This window comes from Aotus nancymaae, unplaced genomic scaffold (assembly GCF_030222135.1).
Source record: "Aotus nancymaae isolate 86718 unplaced genomic scaffold, 86718_ANA_hifiasm-v0.15.2.pri h1tg000051l, whole genome shotgun sequence".
NCBI classification, from domain to species: Eukaryota; Metazoa; Chordata; class Mammalia; order Primates; family Aotidae; genus Aotus; species Aotus nancymaae.
Window position 1 is genome coordinate 15,839,623 of NW_026988465.1, and position 17,369 is coordinate 15,856,991.

Consider the following 17,369-nt stretch of genomic DNA (forward strand, 5'->3'; position numbering starts at 1 on the left):
GCGATGCTCTATACTTTGGATGATAAAGTTGTTTCCCATGGGAGCATGGGTTATCACACTGTAATGATATACGTGTACACCGGGACTGAGTGGTGAAGTAAATGGAAGACAGATGGTGGTAGCCAGGCTTCTCACAGCTGGAGTGGAAGTCTATACATGAGCAAGGGGAGGATACTAGAATGATCCATGTGGTAGCAGGTTAGATTTGGACACTTCAGTATCAACTCATGTTTAGCTTGTACAGATGGTTATAAATAGAAATATTTATAAATGTTTGTGTATATATATAGGGGTAAGTATACAGACATATATTTTCTTCTTCTGTCAGTTGAGGCAGCCTAAAAGCAACCAGTTAGCAATAAGCACACTTAGCACCAATATCCTGGTTTCTAATACCATCCTCTTAAAAAAGTAACCAGGACTTCTTGGAGAAATGGCTGATTTGAGCACCAGGGCTGGAAATAAACAAAATGAGCCTCAAGCATCATGGCACTTTGTTGCTCAGAAATGAAGAAGTACTAAAAGCAAAACACTAAAAACCAGTAATGACAAAGTTATATCACAAAGACAACAGAAGGAGTTCTCAATGGTCAACCTGGAACAACTGAAGCGTAAGAGAAGCAGTATTGGCAGGGCGTGGTAGCTCACACCTGCAATCCCAGCACTTTGGGAGGCCAAGGCAAGAGGATCGCCTGAGGTCAGGAGTTCAAGGCCAACGTCGTGAAACCCTGTCTCTACTAAAAATACAAAAAAAAAAAAAAATTCCAAACGTGGTGGTGCGTGCCTGTAGTTCCAGGTACTTGGGAGGCTAAAGCAGTGAATCTCTTGAACCTGGGAGGTAGAGGTTGCAGTGAGCCGAGATCATGCCACTGCACTCCAACATGGGCAACAGAGCAAGACTTCACCTCAAACAAACAAACAAATAAATAAAGCAAGCACTATTTATAGCCTGAAGTATAAAAATAAGTATTATACCTGTGAGTGCATACAAATAAATGATTCAGTAAATCAATAAATGGGGCAGAAAACACAAATCATCCATATAGAAGAATTTCAAGTAAATTATTTAGATACTCCACCCTACATGAAGGGGAGCATAGGTTCACTCCTTAAGTGTGGGTTGTGAATAATTACTTCCTTCCAAAGAAAGGGGAAAAACAATTGTTTTATAATGGAGAACCTGACAAACACTACATGGCCAGATGATAGAGGTCATCAATAGTGAGAAGTCATTTTGCTAGTCTGTACATTTGATATGAAGTGATGAAAATGACTCTTTACTTCTGTTATCTTCCACTCTAAATGTATAACCCTAGGCTAATCATGGGAAAAATACCAGGCAAATCCCAATTGAGGGACATTTAACAAAATACCCAAACAGGTACTTCTCAAAACTGTCAAGGTCATCAAAAAAATATGAGTCTTAGAAACTGTAGCAGCCAAGAGGAGCCTAAGAAAACATGATAGTTGGCAGGGCATGGTGGCTCACACCTGTAATCCCAGCACTTTGAGAGGCTGAGGTGGGCAGAGCACCTGAGGTCAGGAGTTCCAGACCAGTCTGGCCAATGTGGTGAAACTCCATTTCTACTAAAAATAAAAAAAAATAAAAAAAAAACATTAGCCAGGGATGGTGACAGTCGCCTGTAATCCCAGCTACTTGGGAGGCTAAGATAGGAGAATCGCTTGAACCTGAGAGGCAGAGGTTACAGTGAGCTGAGATCACACTATTGCACTCCATCCTTTGTAGCAGAGTGAGACTGTTTCAGAAAAGAAAAAAAAAGAGAGAGAGGAAAAAAAAAGAAAATATGACAAGTAAATGTAATAGAGTAGCGTGTATAAGATACTGAGATTTTGGAATAGCAAAAGGACAAAACTAAGGAAATCTGTATAAAGCATGGACTTTAGTTAATATCGAAGTATCAATATTGGTTCATTCATGTATCAAATGTACCATACTATATTCCATGTTATTAATAGTAGAAGCCTGAGAAACACTGTCTAAGCTAAAGGACCAACATCAACAGTGGTAAGTCATGGTGATAGTATGTACGTTTCATATGATGTGATAGAAATGGCTTTTTACTTCTGCAATCTTTCTGATACTGGGTATATGGGAACTCTGTACTCTCTTTAATATTTTTCTGTAAACATAAAACTATTCTAAAATGGAAAGTTTATTTTAAAAAGTATGGCATTTTGTTGCTCTACAAAAAGCGATGTATAAAAGAATGCTACAATGTGTCTCTGTCATATGCTTGCAGCAAGAGGAGACTTTGGGACTTGGAAGTGACACCTAAAATAGAGTGTTTTTAAAACTATGGCATATAATCTCAATAAAATGATTGAGAATGGCTACTTGGGAAATAAGGAAACTTTTGTATCTGAGATTATTTATGATACATCACAATAGCAATCTTAAAAATGGAAGCAGCTTCTCAGAGACCTAAGCACAAACAAATGATAAAGGATTGCAAGCGTAAATCTTAGACTACTCTGGAATGAAGAAATCTTGAATAATTCTGGGCCTATGTTTCAAAGCCCATCTGTGCAGGATGAATAAAAATCCATTTTCCCATGTTAATGAGTAGGTTTTCACCAAATACTAATGATGAGGGTGATATCTCAAAGAATATCACTCTCAGAGAATGTTGGTGGCTCAGAGAATACTTGAGATTCTTCAGAAATGTAGGGCAATAGATAGCAAAACTGACCCACAATTAGGTGATCAGGCAGGTGAGGAGCACTGTTTTGCAGCAAAGAGTGTGACTGAAATATGGTAGAATGAAAGATCTGAGACAGGGATGACTAATGCCTGGATGTCTATGGGAGATGTGGAAGTCACTGAAGTTCCATAAATAATCTGAATTTAAGAACTCAAGGTTTAGGGTTACAGACCTGGGTCCATTGTCTGTTGTTCTCCCTCACCAGGCAAGTTACAGCAAGTCTTGTAAGCCATAATTTTGTCATCTGAAAAGTGGAAGAAATAAGGGGCTTACCTCATGAGGTTGTCATGAATATTAAATAAAATATGGTTTTCAGTGTTTAAAATGGTGCATGGTATATATATGTAATAGAGCTAGAGAGCTAATATTATTGTAATTATGATATTACTCATATCATTGTAAAAAATGCATGTGGGGCTAATAACATATAAGGGAAGCACCAAGACAGTGTCTGGCACAAATTAGAGACACAAAAAGTGTTTGTTTCTAGAGACTTCTTTGAGATAATGATGGTTTAGTCACGTGATGTGGCAGATTGGGCTTTCAGTCAGGTTCATTCTCATTGATGTCTATTCTTGATTACCTGTGTGGTATTTGGACGTCCAGTAAAGAGTTCTTCATATCTTCTCAGTTCAGTATTCCTTTTTTCTCTGTGTTAATAAGTAAGTTCAGCACTAATTATCATAGTTAACCATTGTCTGAATATTTAAGATTTATAGCTCACCATTGACTCAATATGGTAGCAGTCCAAATCTGCACTTTTGTGCTGTAATATATTCATTTTCCATAGCATAATCTCTACTGAAAAGCATTTGATGAATATTATATATACATACACATGGATATTATATATGTTTCTTTGTTTTCTGGACACTGGTTATTTCATTCTTTCATGGGAGAAGAAGTGAATAGTAACCAGTAAAACTGGTTTTTGTTTGTTTAATTCAACTTCTAGGTGTGATGTTTCTTAGAGAGATAATAAAATAAGAACATTATAATTTTTTGCAGAGCTCACACCTTTGGGTCAGAGGAGCAGAAAGTGCATTTTAAATCTATAGAGCTAAAGTCCAAGATTTGGGTCCTCTCCTAACTTAATAGGTATGTGTCTTAGTCTGGGTCTCTGAGAGCAGACTGAGACCATGTCTTTTGTGGGTCAGTTGAGGTGGTTTACTGGAGAGTGCGATGGCAAGGAGCAAGTGTATAGAAAAGAGATAATGAAATAGGAAAGAAAAAAACCAATACAAGAAAGCATTATTAAGCTAGCATTTAGAGAGGATAACTAGAATTGCATCCCACTAGACCTCTTCAGGAGCTTTATGAAATAGGTCTCGTACTGTCCACCCAAATATAAAAGAGTGAAGCATTTGTCTGCTGGCACCTGATACCTGTGTATGTTAACTCCCTTACACTTCCAGCTTACACGTAGGTGAGTACTAGATGTGTTTCTGATACAGACAGGAGACAGGAAAATACTGGGTAGAAGTGAGCGGTTCCCTGGCAAAGGCCTCAGTCTCAAGCCTGAAGACCCATGGACCTAAATGAGGACAGGCATTTCTGTTTTTGCATCCAAAAAGTTGACTTTTGGCCCACCATGCCCCGCATCCTGCCCCCATATAAACCCAAGACCTTAGCAGGCACACACATAAGTGGCTGAATGTCAGGACCAGCAGACCAGACAGCAAAACAACATGGCAGAGAAAGAAGAGGAGGGATGGCTGGAGTGAGAGGGGAGTTCAGCTAGGGGAAGTGAGAGAAGAGTCTGGCCACTGGGTGGCCTGACTCCAGGGGAAACCTAACTTCCCACTCCATCCCCGCATTTTGGTTTCCTATCCATGTCACTGAGAGCCACCTCCGCCACTCAGAAAAACTTTGCACACATCCTTCCAGTGTGTGATCCAATTATTCTGGTACACTGGGCAAGGATTCAGGATACAGAAGGCTGTCACATGTCCCCCTGCCCTTGTGATAAGGCAGAGAGTCCACTGAGTTAACATGCATACCATCTGCAGATGGCAAATTTCAAAGAGTTTGGTCACACATGCCCACTTGGGCTTCAGGAGTTGCAGACACCCACCCCTAGGTGCTACCATGGGGCCAGAGCTCCAAAGCACTCATGCTGGCCTCTGCACCTGCCCATCTGCATGCTCCCCCTAGAGGTAGCAACTGCAGGGTGACCAAGCAGATGACACCCCTGTCACATGTCCTGCAAGAAGAATCAGGGAACTCTCATTTAATTTCCATGAGGTATTCCATACAAGGCATCAGAGAAGTCCCTGAACAGGAAGCATGAGGTATGTAGTATGGGCCTGACGTAGGGCTTTGTCTGTTGTTTCTGTGCAAACCTAGATGAAGCCAGTGTGGAAATCATGAGAGCATGGAAGTGGCCAAAGCAGTGGGTGAACTGAAGTAGTGAATGGGAGATGCCATTCACTACTGTATGAAGTTACTATGTTGTTTAACTTCTCCAGAGCTGTATGAAGTTACTATGTTGTTTAACTTCTCCAGAGCTCAGTTTTCTCATCAATTAAATGCAACTCAGTTTAACCAAGCAACTAAACATGGAAATCTACAGTTCAACAAACACTGTGTTAGACAGTTGAATAAGATCTAGGTTTTCAAACACGGATTCCATTTTTGTCCAATGAAATCTTATGCAACCCTCTTAAATGAATCAAACAAATGTATAGCTGTATAAATTGAAAAAGGTATAAAGCCCCGTAGCCCATTCTCCATTCTCAGTCCTGGACTTCACATGTAAGAGACCCTAGAATGCAGAGGAACACAGTTTAGATGTAGTATACTGGGTGCCCCTTCAGTTTACTTCATGCTCTTTGTGTTATGTGATTCTCTGTAACCCAGAAAACTTGGCTCCCACAGGGATTAAAGAACAAGCAGTTTTAGGACACCTGCCAGCTGCCATGGAGGCTGACACATATTCCTTATCATCTAACTTAGGCAGCCAGGAGAGGCAGCTTTGACTTAAAGTAAGATCTGTCAAACTCAAGAATGTTTCTTTAGAATCACACTTATATGGTATGGTCCTTGAAGTTGAATATCAGTCAAGCAGAAAAACAAGTCCACTCCTTTAAGAGAGCACACAGCAAGCCATGAACTGGGAGAAGATATTTGCGATACTTGTATCTAAGAAGTTAATATCAAAATATATAAAAATGAACTCTGACAAACCCAAAAGAAAATGATTAAAAAAAATTCGTGGGCAAAGAAACTTGAATGCCACAGAAGATATGCAAATAACCAATAATGAAAGATGTTCAATTTCATTTCTCAGAGAAAAGCTCATTAAAACCACAATGTGATATCATGCCATACCACCAGAATAATGAAATTAATAATGATTGACCTCGTCATGCATTGATGAAGCTAAGTACAACTGGAATTCTCATACACTGAGTTGAATATAAATCAAAACAATGATTTTGGAAAACTGTTTAGAAGTATATTCTTTTTTTTTTTTTTTTTTTTTTTTGAGACGGAGTTTCACTCTTGTTACCCAGGCTGGAGTGCAATGGCGCGATCTCGGCTCACCGCAACCTCCGCCTCCTGGGTTCAGGCAATTCTCCTGCCTCAGCCTCCTGAGTAGCTGAGATTACAGGCATGCGCCACCGTGCCCAGCTAATTTTTTTTTGTATTTTTAGTAGAGACGGGGTTTCACCATGTTGACCAGGATGATCTCGATCTCTTGACCTCGTGATCCACCCTCCTCAGCCTCCCAAAGTGCTGGGATTACAGGCTTGAGCCACTGCGCCTGGCTTTTTTTTTCTTCTTTTTTATTTATTTATTTATTTATTTTTTATTGCATTTTAGGTTTTGGGGTACATGTGAAAAACATGCAAAGTTGTTGCATAGGTGCATTCATGGCAGTGTGATTTGCTGCCTCCCTCCCCCTCACCCATATCTGGCATTTCTCCCCATGCTATCCCTCCCCAACTCCCCACCCCCCTGCTGTCCCCCCTCCCCGCCAACAGACCCCCGTGTATAGTGCTCCCCTCCCTGTGTCCATGTGTTCTCCTTGTTCAACACCCACCTATGAGTGAGAACATGTGGTGTTTGGTTTTGTGTTCTTGTGTCAGTTTGCTGAGAATGATGGTTTCCAGGTTCATCCATGTCCCTACAAAGGACGCGAACTCCTCATTTTTAATGGCTGCATAATATTCCATGGTGTATATGTGCCACATTTTTCCTGTCCAGTCTATCATCGATGGGCATTTGGGTTGGTTCTAGGTCTTTGCTATTGTAAACTGTGCTGCAATGAACATTCGTGTGCATGTGTCCTTATAGTAGAACGATTTATAATCCTTTGGATATATGCCCAGTAATGGGATTGCTGGGTCAAATGGAATTTCTATTTCTAGGTCCTTGAGGAATCGCCACACTGTTTTCCACAGTGGTTGAACTAATTTACACTCCCACCAACAGTGTAAAAGTGTTCCTATTTCTCCACATCCTCTCCAGCATCTGTTTTCTCCAGATTTTTTAATGATCGCCATTCTAACTGGCGTGAGATGGTATCTCAATGTAGTTTTGATTTGCATTTCTCTAATGACCAGTGATGATGAGCATTTTTTCATATGTTTGTTGGCCTCTTGTATGTCTTCTTTTGTAAAGTATCTGTTCATATCCTTCGCCCATTTTTGAATGGGCTTGTTTGTTTTTTTCTTGTAAATCTTTTTTAGCTCGTTGTAAATTCTGGATATCAGCCCTTTGTCAGACGGGTAGGCTGCAAAAATTTTTTCCCATTCTGTTGGTTGCCAATTCACTCTATTGACTGTTTCTTTTGCCGTGCAGAAGCTGTGGAGTTTGATTAGGTCCCATTTGTCTATTTTGGCTTTTGTTGCCAATGCTTTTGGTGTTTTGGTCATAAAGTCCTTGCCTACGCCTATGTCCTGAATGGTTTTGCCTAGGTTTCCTTCTAGTGTTTTTATGGTGTTACGTCTTATGTTTAAGTCTTTAATCCATCTGGAGTCAATTTTAGTGTAAGGTGTCAGGAAGGGGTCGAGTTTCTGCTTTCTGCATATGGTTAGCCAGTTTTCCCAACACCACTTATTGAACAGGGAATCCTTTCCCCATTGCTTGTTTTTATCAGGTTTGTCAAAGATCGGGTGGTTGTAGATATGTTGTGTCGCCTCCGACGCATCTGTTCTGTTCCATTGGTCTATATCTCTGTTTTGGTACCAGTACCATGCTGTTTTGATTACCGTAGCCTTGTAGTAGAGTTTGAAGTCCAGTAGTGTGATGCCTCCTGGTTTGTTCTTTTTGCTTAGAATTGACTTGGCTATGCGGGCTCTCTTTTGGTTCCATATGAAGTTTAAGGTGGTTTTTTCCAGTTCTGTGAAGAAGGTCATTGGTAGCTTGATGGGGATAGCGTTGAATCTGTAAATTACTTTGGGCAGTATGGCCATTTTCACGATATTAATTCTTCCTAACCATGAACATGGAATGTTTCTCCATCTGTTTGTGTCCTCTCTTATTTCGTTGAGCAGTGATTTGTAGTTCTCCTTGAAGAGGTCCTTTACGTTCCTTGTTAGTTGTATTCCTAGGTATTTTATTCTCTTTGTAGCAATTGTGAATGGCAGTTCGTTCTTGATTTGGCTCTCTTTACATCTATTATTGGTGTATAGGAATGCTTGTGATTTTTGCACATTGATTTTGTATCCTGAGACTTTGCTGAAGTTGCTTATCAGTTTCAGGAGATTTTGGGCTGAGATGATAGGGTCTTCTAGATATACAATCATGTCGTCTGCAAATAGAGACAATTTGACTTCCTCCTTTCCTAATTGAATACCCTTTATTTCTTTTTCTTGTCTGATTGCTCTGGCTAGAACTTCCAGTACTATATTGAACAGGAGTGGTGAGAGAGGGCATCCTTGTCTAGTGCCCGATTTCAAAGGGAATGCTTCCAGTTTTTGCCCATTCAGTATGATATAGGCTGTTGGTTTGTCAAAAATAGCTTTTATTATTTTGAGGTACGTTCCGTCGATACCTAGTTTATTGAGAGTTTTTAGCATAAAGGGCTGTTGAATTTTGTCGAAGGCCTTCTCTGCATCAATTGAGATAATCATGTGGTTTTTGTCTTTGGTTCTGTTTATGTGGTGAATTACATTTATAGACTTGCGTATATTGAACCAGCCTTGCATCCCTGGGATGAATCCTACTTGATCATGGTGGATAAGCTTTTTGATGTGCTGTTGCAATCGGCTTGCCAGTATTTTATTGAAGATTTTTGCATCTATGTTCATCATGGATATTGGCCTGTAATTTTCTTTTCTTGTTGAGTCTCTGCCGGGTTTTGGTATTAGGATGATGTTGGTCTCATAAAATGATTTGGGAAGGATTCCTTCTTTTTGGATTATTTGAAATAGTTTCAGTAGGAATGGTACCAGTTCCTCTTTGTATGTCTGGTAGAATTCGGCTGTGAACCCATCTGGACCTGGGCTTTTTTTTGGGTGGTAGGCTCTTAATTGCTGCCTCGACTTCAGACCTTGTTATTGGTCTATTCAGGGTTTCGACTTCTTCCTGGTTTAGGCTTGGGAGGAGGCAACTGTCCAGGAATTTATCCATTTCTTCCAGGTTTTCTAGTTTATGTGCATAGAGTTGTTTGTAATAATCTCTGATGATGGTTTGAATTTCTCTGGCATCTGTGGTGATATCCCCTTTATCATTTTTTACTGCATCTATTTGGTTATTCTCTATTTTCTTTTTTATTAGTCTGGCTAGTGGTCTGTCTATTTTGTTGATCTGTTCAAAAAACCAGCTCCTGGATTTATTGATTTTTTGAAGGGTTTTTCGTGTCTCTATCTCCTTCAATTCTGCTTTGATCTTAGTTATTTCTTGTCTTCTGCTAGGTTTTGAGTTTTTTTGATCTTGCTCCTCTAGCTCTTTCAATTTTGACGATACAGTGTCAATTTTAGATCTCTCCTTTCTTCTCATGTGGGCTCCTATTGCTATATATTTTCCTCTAGAGACTGCTTTAAATGTGTCCCAGAGATTCTGGTATGTAGTGTCTTCGTTCTCGTTGGTTTTGAAGAACATCTTTATTTCTGCCTTCATTTCAGTGTTTATCCAGTCAACATTCAGGAGAAAGTTGTTCAATTTCCATGAGGCTGTGCGGTTCTGGGTTGGCTTCTGAATTCTGAGTTCTAACTTGATTGCACTGTGGTCTGAGAGACTGTTTGTTATGGTTTCCGTTCTTTTGCATTTGCTGAGGAGTGATTTACTTCCAATTATGTGGTCAATTTTAGAGTAGGTGTGATGTGGTGCTGAGAAGAATGTATATTCTGTGGATTTGGGGTAGAGAGTTCTGCAAATGTCTATTAGGTTTGCTTGGTCCAGGTCTGAGTTCAAGTCCTGGATATCCTTGTTAATTTTCTGTCTCGTTGATCTGTCTAATATTGACAATGGGGTGTTGAAGTCTCCCACTATTATTGTGTGGGAGTCTAGGTCTCTTTGTAAGTCTTTAAGAACTTGCCTTATGTATCTAGGTGCTCCTGTATTAGGTGCATATATATTTAGGATCGTTAGCTCTTCTTGTTGCATTGATCCTTTTACCATTATGTAATGTCCTTCTTTGTCTCTTTTGATCTTTGTTGCTTTAAAGTCTATTTTATCAGAGATGAGAATTGCAACTCCTGCTTTTTTTTGTTCTCCATTTGCTTGGTAAATCTTCCTCCATCCCTTTATTTTGAGCCTTTGTGTATCCTTGCTTGTGAGGTGGGTTTCCTGGATACAGCACACTGATGGGTTTTGGCTTTTTATCCATTTTGCCAATCTGTGTCTTTTGATTGGGGCATTTAGTCCATTTACATTTAGGGTTAATATTGTTATGTGTGAATTTGGTCCTGTCATTTTGATGCTAGCTGGCTGTTTTTCCCATTGGTTGATGCAGATTCTTCATTGTGTTGATGCTCTTTACCATTTCGTGCATTTTTGGAGTGGCTGGTACTGGTTGTTTTTTTCTATGTGTAGTGCCTCCTTCAGGAGCTCTTGTAAAGCTGGTCTGGTGGTGATGAAATCTCTGAGTGCTTGCTTGTTCTCAAAGGATTTTATTTTTCCTTCACTTATGAAGCTTAGTTTGGCTGGATATGAAATTCTGGGTTGAAAGTTCTTTTCTTTAAGGATGTTGAATATCGGCCCCCATTCCCTTCTGGCCTGTAGGGTTTCTGCTGAGAGATCTGCTGTAAGTCTGATGGGCTTCCCTTTGTGGGTAACCCGACCTTTCTCTCTGGCTGCCCTTAGTATTTTCTCCTTCATTTCAACCCTGGTGAATCTGATGATTATGTGCCTTGGGGTTGCTCTTCTAGAGGAATATCTTTGTGGTGTTCTCTGTATTTCCTGGACTTGAATATTGGCCTGCCTTGCTAGGTTGGGGAAGTTTTCCTGGATAATATCCTGAAGAGTATTTTCCAGCTTGGATGCATTCTCTTCGTCACATTCAGGTACACCTATCAAACGTAGATTAGGTCTTTTCACATAGTCCCATATTTCTTGTTGACTCTTTTCATTCCTTTTTACCCTGTTTTCTCTAATCTTGCCTTCTCGTTTTATTTCATTGAGTTGATCTTCGACCTCTGATATCCTTTCTTCTGCTTGGTCAATTCGGCTGTTGAAACTTGTGCATGCTTCGTGAAGTTCTCGTGTTGTGTTTTTCAGCTCCATAAATTCGCTCATAGTCCTCTCTAAGTTGTCCATTCTCGTTAACATTTCGTCAAGTCTTTTTTCAAGGTTCTTAGTTTCTTTGCATTGGGTTAGAACATGTTCTTTTAGCTCACGGAAGTTTCTTATTATCCACTTTCTGAAAGCTGATTCTGTCATTTCATCACGCTCATTCTCCATCCAGTCTTGTTCCCTTGCTGGTGAGGAGTTGTGCTCCCTTGTAGGAGGAGAGGTGTTCTGGTTTTGGGTGTTTTCATCCTTTTTGCGCTGGTTTCTTCCCATCTTTGTGGATTTATCCACCTATCGACTTTGTAGTTGCTGTCTTTCTGATTTTGGTAATTTTAAGTCTGTAGTAGCTGAACTCATAAACCCCCTTTTCTTCCCCCTAGGTGGTCTGTCCCAGGGAATTAGGGCGTTATGATTTTCCGCTGTTGCAATGGTTTTCCCTGCCCACAAGGTGGCAGCCTAGTCACACTCAGCCTGCAGAGGCTTCGTTGAGCTGCTGTGGGCAAATTGTCCTGGGAACTGCAGGGTGTTTCCCGGTGGGTGACGCCCCTCCTCCACAGAGCTGGACTGTCCCGTGTTCAGCCATGTTTCCGGAGGCGTCCTCTTTGCCCAGGAAACTCTTGGGTTGAGTCCCTGCCTCAGCTCACCTTGCTGGCCCAGAGGGGGAGTCTCCGGTCTCGCTCACTCTGCACAAGGGGCCGCTGCTCCCTGCCTCGGGTGCAGGCAGAGCAGCCGCGCCAGTCCAACCAGCGGCGCTGGCAACCCGTGGAGCTTTTCCACCTGTGAATCTCCTGGTCTGTGGGCAGTAAAAATCCGCTGCCCTGTGAGCCGCTGCATCAGCCAAAGCAGCGGCTCTGAGATTCGTGGCGTGCCCTTGCCCGGGAGTGTCCTGGCTTGAATCCCTGCTTCAGCTCCCCTTGCTGGCTCAGAGGTGATTCAGTCTCTCTCGCTCTGTACGTGGATCCGCCGCCCCCCACCTCAGGGCGTAGGCCGAGGGGCGCGCCGCTCCGCTCAAACCGGCGGCGCTGGTGACCCGTGTGGCTCCTCCTCCTGTTAATCCCCTGGTCTGTGGTCAGTAAAAATCTGTCTGGAAATGCGGCGTCCACTCACCCTCTGCGCCTTCTTTCGGAGCTGCGATCCCGACTTCCTCCTAATCGGCCATCTTGAAAACCTCCTTTTTTTTTTTTTTTTTTTTTTTTTAAGAAAAAGTCTTGCTCTGTCACCCAGGCTGGAGTGCAGTGGCATGATCTTGGCTAACTGCAACCTCCGCCCCCAGGTTCAATAAATTCTCCTCCTTCAGCCTCCCGAGTAGCTGGGATTACAGGTGCCTGCACCATGTCTGGCTCATTTTTGTACTTTTAGTAGAGATGGGGTTTCACCATCTTGGCCAGGCTGGTCTGGAACTCCTGATCTCTTGATCCACCCATGTCAGCCTCCCAAAGTGCTGAGGTTACAGGCATGAGCCACTGCACCCAGTCCCTAGAAGTATCTTCTAAAGCCTAATCTATATATGTTTTGACTCAATTTTTCCACTCTTATATATATGCCCTATTGAAACACACAAATGTGTTTACGAAAAGAACATAAATGTTCATGGCAGCATTACGCATATAGCCCCAAACTGGAGACAACCAAAATGTTAATCTACTGTAGAATGGACAAACCAGCTATGGAATATTGATTCAATGAAAGTCTGTACATCAATGAACATGAAGAACCTACAACTGCATACAACAACATAGATGAATCTTATAAATGAAATGTCGAACTGTGCATAAAAGTGTACATATTTTAGTATTTCATCTACGTACAGCTCAAAAACAGGAAGACGTAAGCTATATGATTAGAAGTCAAGATGATGGTTGTCTTTGGAAAGTTAATGACTGCAAGGGAGTGTGAGGGAGTTTCTGTGTGCTGGCATTTTTCTGTTTCTTTATTTGAGTGCTGGTTACATGGATATACTCACTATAGGAAAATTTACCAAATTGTACATCTGTGATCATTGTACTTTTTGCTTGTAGTTTATATTTTGAAAATGTATACACAGTTGCAAACACACAGCATGCATACACATATATATACACACACACACACAGAAATCAACTGTGTTCACAAGGTCTTTACTGTGGAGCTAAGTGCAAATCTTAAAATAACTGAGAGAGGGGACATCACTGTTTTTCTAATTGGGGAGCTGTTTCAACAAAAATGTACAAAACAGTTCTAAGAAACACAGATTTGATGGTTTGAAGTAAAAGAGTGTCTTATTTGTGGATATGAGAAATTCATTAGCTAATTGAAACCATTTATTGGTTCATTCGATCAATAAATATTGATCTTTTAGGCTTCTTTTAGCATTATACTGGGTACTTAGGGTGATTAAAAATGAATCAAAGATTCTGTCTTCAGAGAGCTTACAGAACTATTGGGGAATTAAAACGTGCATGCTACAGAGTAGAACATACTCAATACTGTAAAAGAGGTACACAGAAAATACTGTAAGAGTTCAGAAGTGGAACAGGTCATTCATGGCCCTGAGACTTAGAGACAACTTCATGGTAGAGGGGCCATTTTCACTTAAACTTCTGTCATAGTAGGTTGAGTTTAGCCGTGTGGAGACTGGTGAGTAGGACCAGCTATGGATCACGCTGAGACAGATAAACGGCTAAACTGAGGAGAATGAGTCACTTTGTCCAGAGCCACAGAGCTTTAGAGTGAATAGGTTCATTTATTTGTTTACTGTGAGTAGATTCATTTATTTGTTAATTTGACAAATGTTTATTGAATTCCTCCCATAGGCAAGGACTGGGAATATAACTATGATTAAGCATTCTGTTCTCTCTGCCCTTGTAGACACTTGCAAGTCTGAGGGAAGATAAATAAGTGAATGAATATTTGCAATAAAGCACGATGCAGGTTATAATGGAGGGAAACGTGCTGGGAGAGTCAGATCAGGGCTACACAACCCACGAGCTCAGAGAGGGGCTCCTAGAAGAAATGTCATGCCAACTAAGATCTGAATCATGAGGTGGGGTAAAATCAATACTGAATCTTAGTTGCCAGGTTGAGAAATTTGAACAGAATAGGATGTTTTACGTGCATAGAAATTTGAAGGAAAAAATGGCATACTCCAAACTGGTATTTTAAAGCAGTTTAATCTTGCTGCTACACAGGATGAATGTAAAAGAGGAATTAAGAGAGAACAGTTAGCATATTTCAGGTGAGAGATGGTAATGTGCTGAACATCTTTAGCTAGGAAAACCTAGAGAAAGTGATATATTATACTTGACAGATATTGGAATGGTAGGCCTGAGAGAATGTGTCAACTAATTTTATTTTGGATTATTTTGGATGAGGAAAAGAAAAGGGATGCAAAGATTGTGAGCCTAGGTAAGTTGTTTCATTCGCAAAGAGGAAACTCAAAGGAAGAGGCATGCCTGGGATAGTTGGGACACTGGTGGGGACTGCTGAGAGAAGAGAGTTGTAAGACCTGCTTTGGATGCATGCATTGAATTTGAGATGCCAGAAGAAAATATCCTGAAATCCTGATAGAGAATTTTAGACAGAGTGTTAGGGTTTGAGAGAGAATGCTAGAGCTGGAAATACAGATTTGGGAGTCTTGAAAGTATTTGTTGAATCCATGAAACCAATGAGATTGTCAAATGACAAATTATATTGAGAAAAACAGAAACAGGAAGCCAGTAGTGAGACTCAGGGACAGTGGCAACATTCAGAGGGGCTGAGAAAGAATGCAGAAATGACAGAGGAGGTGTAGGAAAGAGAGGGAAGGAGGAAAGTGCCAGAAAATCATCAGAGCAAAGTTTCAGGAAAAGAGGGAAGTGGCCCACAATGTCATATGTAATAGGAGTTTAATGGTAATAGAGCCTTGCTTAAAAAAAAAAATGCTACCGTTGTATGTATATTGCCTTGGGGAAGGCAATGTGTGAGAAGAACAGATAGAATTTATAATCCTTTATTTAATATTTCTCCCAAAGTCAGTTTCCTATATACTGGAATCACTAAGAGTTTAAACCAAGTGCTGTGACCATATTTTCACTACAGCCAAGACTTTAAACCATTTGAAAATGGTCATTTGGGTGCAAGGATTTTGCAATTCTGCCTTACTGTTCATATAAAACAGCTCACTTTAATGCCAACCTAAACTAGAAAGGCAACAAATACTTAAAAGCAAGTGTCCTTACTGTTTAAAAATGCTTGTGACAGAATAAAATGAAACTAAGAGAAAGGTATTAAAAAGTACTAGGCAAAGGCAAACAGATGCTAACTTTTTAAGCACATACTCGTCTTAAACAGGTAAGAGAAACTGTCTATCTGTTGATGGTGGTCTCTTTTTTGAAAACTGTTCTATTAATATCTGAGAGCAGTTGACATATGTAAATGTCCAAGTGCATCCAGACTTGTCATTTCCTCTCTCAGGCAGGTGCATGCCTCATGTCAGTTCTCTCCTTAGGCAGAATTGTTTTACATCCTACTTTGTGCCATCCTGGTATAATTATCAATAGTGCCTCCTTCCACTGTCAAATATGTCCCTGAGATGTTAAATGGTATGTTTGCTCTGCTTTTAGATCTCTCATATACTCAGCAGAAAATAAGAGTTAAATTTAGGGGCTCTGGCACCAGATGGATTAGAATTTGAATCCAGAATCTATCATTTTCTGACTTAGTTTTTGGCAGTGTTTGTTCTTGGGCAGGTTTTAACCTCTGTGGGTCTCAGTTTTCTCAGATGATAAAGAATAATTACAGAACTTGTTGAATAGAGTTATTGTGATGAAGTCATGTCCATAAAGGGTTGAGCATGTTGCCTGGAACATATACAAGCACCCAATAAACATGATCAATTGTTATTATCATTGTTGGTATTGTCATACCCCATCTAGAACCCTGACACAGACTGGAGTTATCTTTGAGCTGTTTTTGAATGCACTTCTCAGGTTCCAAAAGAGTGCCCTTTCCCAGTGTGAGGACTTTCCTGCAGATGTCATTTCCCTGGTATGAGTGCAATAAGGGATGCCCGTAATAATCTTTCACCCATGTGGGTTTATCCCAACATTGAGCTCACTACGAGCTATACAGTAATGAGCAATCACTCCTGGGCCCATTCTGAAGACAGAGATAGGAGAAACAAATTATAAACTTACTAAAACTATATAACCAGTGTTCTGAGCTCATACCATATAAATTCCTAAAGCATTTTGTTATCTCACGTGTATTATTACATATGTAACAATGTGAGCCTTGAAAAAATATTTTTCTTTTAGTTCCATTTTGTGTACTGAAAGATGAATCTTGATTCTCTACCTTCCACCACTTCAGTGAATCAGTGTAAATGCAAACAATCAAGAATGGAACCAAATTATTTTATGGATTTTTGCACTGCTTCAGAAGTCAGAAAATCCGAAAACATGCAAACTCTTCTTTTGCCTGGGGTAATTTTCACTATCAGTTTGGACCACAAGTCTGGGTCTCAAAGATTGTATGGCATAAGTAATCCAATAATACAGTCACTACTTTGCCTTTTTATGCCTTTTTCTGCATATGGTCTTATTACCAGATTCTCTTTAGTTGATGAAAAAGTTAGGACATTAGAGTCATGCTTAATCAAAGTATGCATTGTTTCAGTATCACCAGTTGGCTGCATCTGGTCTGATTTTCAGAACTGTAGGATTGCATGGTTTCTCTGTATATCATTGTTTTCAGGATGTTTAAGTCTGTATATATGTGTGGTTTTATTTATTCATTTATTTATGAGATGGAGTCTCACTCTGTCACCAGGCTGGAGTGCAGTGGCACGATCTCAGGTCACTGCAACTTCCACCTCCAGGGTTCAAACGGTTTTCCTGACTCAGCCTTCCGAGTAGCTGGGACTACAGGCATGCACCATCATGCCCAGCTAGTTTTTGTGGTTTTGGTAGAGACGGGGTTTCACCATGTTGGCCAGTACGGTCTCAATCC